We start from the raw sequence: 6000 nt of genomic DNA, 5'->3' as shown, positions 1-6000 counted from the left end.
TACGCTGATTTCTCACATAATTACCGCCTAACTTGTAATGAGGCTCAGTGTGTAATCACATCTACTTCTTCACAGTGAAGCTCTGTGATAGAATTGAAATTCCCCAAGGGAACGGCATATGGCAATGTCCAACTAGTTGATCCCTCCTATGCTGACATCCTAGATTCTACTCTCATAATTGGAGTGTCTGGAGAAAAGGTGTGACTATTCTGTTCCAGGCATTTGACTATACAGTCCTGGTTGACTTATAGCCTAATATTTTGAAACAGTAAGGTATCCAATTATGAAACTGTCATAATGTAAATATTTTAAAGGCTTTTGAGCAATCTTAATTCTTGGATCTGAACCATTAAAAGGGTTGAAAGAAAGCTGAGGCTGAGGCCGATTGATGAGCATGTCTAAGTGGGAGGCAGTAAATCCAATGGGTCACATTACCATAGACATGGCATGGACTTATGGAATAGCAGTAGCTACTGGGGAGAGGCATTATGTGTGGACAGAGCATGAAGGCTCGGATATTAACATCTGGTACTTCATGTCATTGAAATAGTAAGGAGCTGAGAAAATTAGTTATCTTCACTTTGTTGCCAGTGTAATAGTGTTGAGCAGATTTATTATACCCAAGCCGTATCCTGTTGCAGGTTGATGATTGTTTATTTTCAGCCTGCCACAAGCATGGTGTGGGCTGGCATGAAGTGCCTTGAAGGATAGTGTGCGATGATATATTGAAGTCCCCACAGGAATGGTGTGTGCATGAGGACTGAGCAAGGAGGGTCACTGGTGCCCGGTAGGACTCTTAGAGCACCAAGCCACCAATCCAGTAGAACAGGATGGTACCTTATCAGGGGAGAGGTAGCAACAAAGAAGAGGAGAAAAGGAAGGTCTTCAGAAGCTTCTGGAACTTAAGATGTCCGTGCAAGTCTGGGAGGGGCTAGGGAAGCCATTTCAGAGGGAGACTTCTGCAGAGGAGAGAGATCTACCCCCCACTCTCTGCTTGGAGAAGCGTCTGACAGGCAGAGAGTTAGAAGTAGACGAGCAAAGGGCTCTAGAAGGCAGGTATTTAGGCAGAGAGATTTGGATGTAGTGCTGTCCATGGCCCCAGAAAGCCTTGTGGACGATGCTGAGGGATCTGAACCTGATCCTCACAGCCAAACGGGAGCCAGTGGAGGGATGTTGATGCTGGAGAGATGCGGTCTCTGGGCTTCATGCCAAGGATAATTCTTGCAGACCTGTTCTGGATTAGCTGGAGGGGGTGAAGAGCAGCAGTAGGAAGGATGAGAAAGAGGCTGTTACCGTAGCCCAGCCTGGAGAGGCTCATAGCTCTGGAGACAGTGAGCTTCTGGGGGAAGGTGAGGAAAGGGAGAATACCTCTGAGGAGGTGCAGCTTGTAGTGGGCCTTCTTGGCAAGGTCTTTGATGTGAGGAGAGAAGCAGAGAGTGGAGTCGAATATGATGCCACCGTTTTTTTGCCTTCCGAGAATGTGCGGGGAGGAGGCCTAATTAGGACGGCCAGAGTGAGGGAGTGAAAGCAGGAACAGGGGTCCCAATGAGGAGAAGATCTGTCTTACTGGCTTTAAGGCAGAGATTGATGGAGGTGCACCATGCCTGAATAGTGGATAGACAATCAGGAATGAGCGAAGAAGGTGAAGAGGCCGAGGGTAGCCAGAGAGAAACATGGGTGACCTCTGCATAACACAGAAAGTTAGAGGAGAAGGTGCAGATCAGATTGGCCAAAGGGTTAGAAGAACCAGGGTGAGAGGATAGAGGCACATGTGGAGAGAGCAGTGGAAGAGAGAAAGGAATCTAGCTGGACCTGGGAGGGTCGGTCCAGAAGGAAGGAGGTTGGCCAAGCCAGATCCTAATCTGTGATGCCAAGGATCTTGCGGAGTCGCTTAATCAGGGTGGCATGATATGATATGATATAATATGATTGGTTATTTATAACGGGCTTAATACCCAGAGGTTTCTAAGCGCGGACCTGGGGATCAAACCTGTGTTGCTCCGTGTCGTCTTGCTTCCAAGGCGAGCACGTTGCCCCTGAGCTATCCTCCCGAGACCATGATTGACTGTATCAAAAGCAGAGGAAAGGTCCAAAAGGATGAGGACAGAGGGAGAGTTGGAATCGAGGTTAGAGAGCAGATCTTCACGGTGTTCAGGACAGCAGTTTCCATGCTTCTTGCTGCTCTGAAGCCAGACTGATGGTCATGGAGAAAACCAACAGATTCAGTGTGGAGGGTTAACTGGGAGATGGCCAGCTTCTCTGGTAGTTTGCCCAGGAAAGGAGTGATAGAAATTGGGCGATAGTTAGCCGGGCAGTTAGGGTCAGCAGACAGCTTTTTTAGGAGAGGGTACACAAGGGAGTGCACAAGGGAGTGCACAAGGGAGTGCACAAGGGAGTGCTTGAGAAGATTGGAGAAAGATCCAGTGGCAAAGGAGTTATTGCAGAAATCGGCAAGGCTGGAGAGAGGGAGACAATGTTGTCCTTAATGGTTCTGGAGGAGCAGGGGGGCACCTGTTTGGATGAAACCTTCACAGATCAGACTTGTCTAGAAACATTAACAGTAGTAATAGGAGAAAGGGAGGAAAGAAGGAGAAGAGGGGGAGAGAGGCCAAAGGGGGCCTGAGAGTGATAGAGGGTGGGCAATGAGGAGAGGAGGAAAGTGAGGACAGGATGTCCTGAATTTTAGTGGTGAAATGAGAGGCAAGAGCCATGCAGAGGGCCTGGGAGGGTATAGGAGAGGTTTAGACTGCAGTAGGATTGGCCAGATCCTTGCAGATTTTGAAAAGTTTGGCCGTGTTGTTAGAGGCCGCAGAGAGACAGGCTTGAATATTAACCCTCTTCTTAGAGAAGACGGGGAGTCTGTGTTGCTTTTGGAGCAGGCGTTAGGCCAGTTTGTCAGAGTATGTGTCCGAAACACTACACTTCCACTCAGCTACTCTGCACGTGCATTTCAGAGATCGGTGAGAGCGAAAACATCCAGATCAAGGTCTTCAAGGAGGTGGCAGATATCAGAGGAGTGTTTGATGGCCGAGCGAGAGTGGAGTGTCGCTAAGTGGTACAGTTTGCCACTTTTGAAAGACTTCTGGGGAGGGTGCATGAGTGAGGCAAACCCTTTGGAAGTGGCAAAGGTGCCAGGGAGGTGGTAGACAGAAATGGCAAAGGTAACAAAGAGGTAGAAGAAGGAGGTGGCATGGGAACCAGAGTGGTGGTAGAAAGAGGTGGCATAGGCGCCAGAGAGGTGGCAGAAGGAGGAGGCAGAGGAGCCAAAGAGATGATAGACAGAGGTGGCAGAGGAGCTAGAGAGGAGGTAGCTGGAGTGGCAGGAGAAGGAAGGAATTTGATGAGATAGGATTCCACACGCGATTGGCCTGGGCGTGTGTATTTCAGGGGCTCGCGGGTGGTTTCACACGCGATCGGGCCTGGGGGAGCGTGTGCGTGTATTTCAGGTGTGCGCGAGAAGTTCCACACGCGATTGGGCTGCGTGCGTGTATTTCAGGGGTGCGCGGGAAGATCCACACGCGATCGGGCCTGGGGGAGCGTGTGCGTGTAATTCAGGGGTGCGCGAGAAGTTCCACACGCGATTGGCCTGGGCGCGTGTATTTCAGGGGCTCGCGGGTGGTTTCACACGCGATTGGGCTGCGTGCGTGTATTTCAGGGGTGCGCGAGAAGTTCCACACGCGATTGGCCTGGGCGCGTGTATTTCAGGGGCTCGCGGGTGGTTTCACATGCGATTGGGCTGCGTGCGTGTATTTCAGGGGTGCGCGAGAGGTTCAACACGCGATTGGCCTGGGCGCGTGTATTTCAGAGGCTCGCGGGTGGTTTCACACGCGATTGGCCTGGGCGCGTGTATATCAGAGGTGTGCGAGAAGTTCCACACGCGATTGGCCTGGGCGCGTGTATTTCAGGGGCTCGCGGGTGGTTTCACACGCGATTGGGCTGCGTGCGTGTATTTCAGGGGTGCGCGAGAAGTTCCACACGCGATCTGGCCTGGGGGAGCGTGTGCGTGTATACCAGGGGTGCGCAGAAAGTTTTACACGTGATTTCAGCAGGGTACGTGTATTGCAGGGGTGCCGGGGAGTCCTACATGTGATTTGCCAGTGTGGGTCCTCCCAGGTGTTCCCTGTACACCCTGCACGGCCCCTGCAGGCAGCCCACACCACAGGGGACTACCCTGCATCCCTGGTCATGTCCCGCAGGCAGCCCACCCAACATGGGCATGCCCCCCAGCAAAGGCACATGTCTCCTTGCACAAATAATCACCAACTCATGTTCCCCACCACCCCCACCCCCCAGCACTGTGGGGCACCTGCCAGCAGGCCCCCACCCATGTCCAACTCATGTTCCCCACCCCCCCACCCCCCAGCAGTGCAGGGGCACCCCCCACCAGGCCCCCACCCATGTCTCCCACCACCCCCACCCCCATCACTGTGGGGCACCTGCCAGCAGGCCCCCACCCATGTCCAACTCATGTTCTCCACCGCCCCCACCCCCCAGCAGTGCAGGGGCACCCTCCACCAGGCCCCCACCCATGTCTTCCACCACCCCCACCCCCAGCACTGTGGGGCACCTGCCAGCAGGCCCCCACCCATGTCCAACTCATGTTCCCCACCACCCCCACCCCCCAGCAGTGCAGGGGCACCCTCCACCAGGCCCCCACCCATGTCTCCCACCACCCCCACCCCCTGGCATGGGTGATTGCCACTTTGACCTCTAACTTTCAGTGCTGCGTCGATGATACACAACTATCGTTCAGGCTAAACTCAGCTGCCTCCTCCTCTTCGCTCATACCTGACTGTCTGTCCGCTATTCAGTCTTGGTGTGCTGCAAACAACCTCTGCCTCAAGGCCAATAAGACTGAGATCATTCGCATTAGGACCCCTACTCCTGCTTTCCCACTCTTGCTCTGGCCGGTCTCCCTTGGCCATGCGCCCACCTGCGAAGCAAGAAACCTGGGGGTCATCTTTGACTCCATTCTTTCCTTCTCCTCTCACATTTCAGATATCTCTAAAAAAAAATCTAACTTTGAGCTTCACCTCACTGTCTGCAGAGCCCTGGTTCTCTCTGCGCTGGATTGCAACAGGCTCTTCCTCAACCTCCCTTCTGCCCTGCGCCCTCTGCAACTTATCCAGAAAAGTACTGTAAGACTTATCCTTGGCCTCAAGCCCAGGGACCGCATCTCTCCAGGGCAGAAATCCCTTGACTGGCTCCCAGTGGCTGCAAGTATCAAATTCAAGACCCTTTGCAATGATCACAAGGCTTTTTTCAGCCAGGGACCTATCTAACTGCAATGCTGCCTACCTAAGTACTGTCCCTCACAAGCCCTCTGCTCATCTACCTCCAACCTTCTTTGAGTGAGCCGGTTCTCCAACCAGAGATTTGAAGGGAGATCCTTATCCTCAGCAGGTGCTTCCCTCTGGAATAGCCTCCCTGCTGGCCTCTGTCGTGAGCTGGATCTCCTTAACTTCTGGAAACTTTTAAAGACTTTCCTCGTCTCTTCTTCCTTCTCTCTCCCTCTACCCTGCTAACCCAGCTCTCTGTTTTTTTCCTCTCTCCCTCCTCTTCCCTACAGCATGCTGACTGGCTGCCAGGTGTTCCTCGGAATTTGACCGGCCCCTGGCCGTCCTCTTTCACACTTGCCTCAGAGTCCTACTCACCCACACTCAAGGCACTTGAGAAATCAACCCTAGAGAATGGCTCTCTCTGCACTTACCCTAGTCTCAACCGACCAGGTGCACTTGATGCCTGCTGCCCCCGTAACCCTCTCTGCACTCACTCGATTCTTATATACCGGGCCTGAACAGTCTGTCTATTCTCGATAGTCTTCACCCCTTAATTGCACTGTTAAGATTGCAGAATCGCTGCCAGGCCTATTTGCTGTCTCCCGAACTGTGTAAATGTATTTTAACGCACTTGGTCTGCCTGTGCAGACTCGGGAGGATAGCTCAGTGGCAATGTGCTCACCTTGGACACAAGACGACACTGAGCAACACAGGTTCGAAT

The sequence above is a fragment of the Ambystoma mexicanum genome, chromosome 11 (genome assembly GCF_040938575.1).
Source record: "Ambystoma mexicanum isolate Mex_15411 chromosome 11, UKY_AmexF1_1, whole genome shotgun sequence".
Classification (NCBI taxonomy): Eukaryota; Metazoa; Chordata; class Amphibia; order Caudata; family Ambystomatidae; genus Ambystoma; species Ambystoma mexicanum.
Note: the sequence above shows the minus strand (reverse complement) of the source record.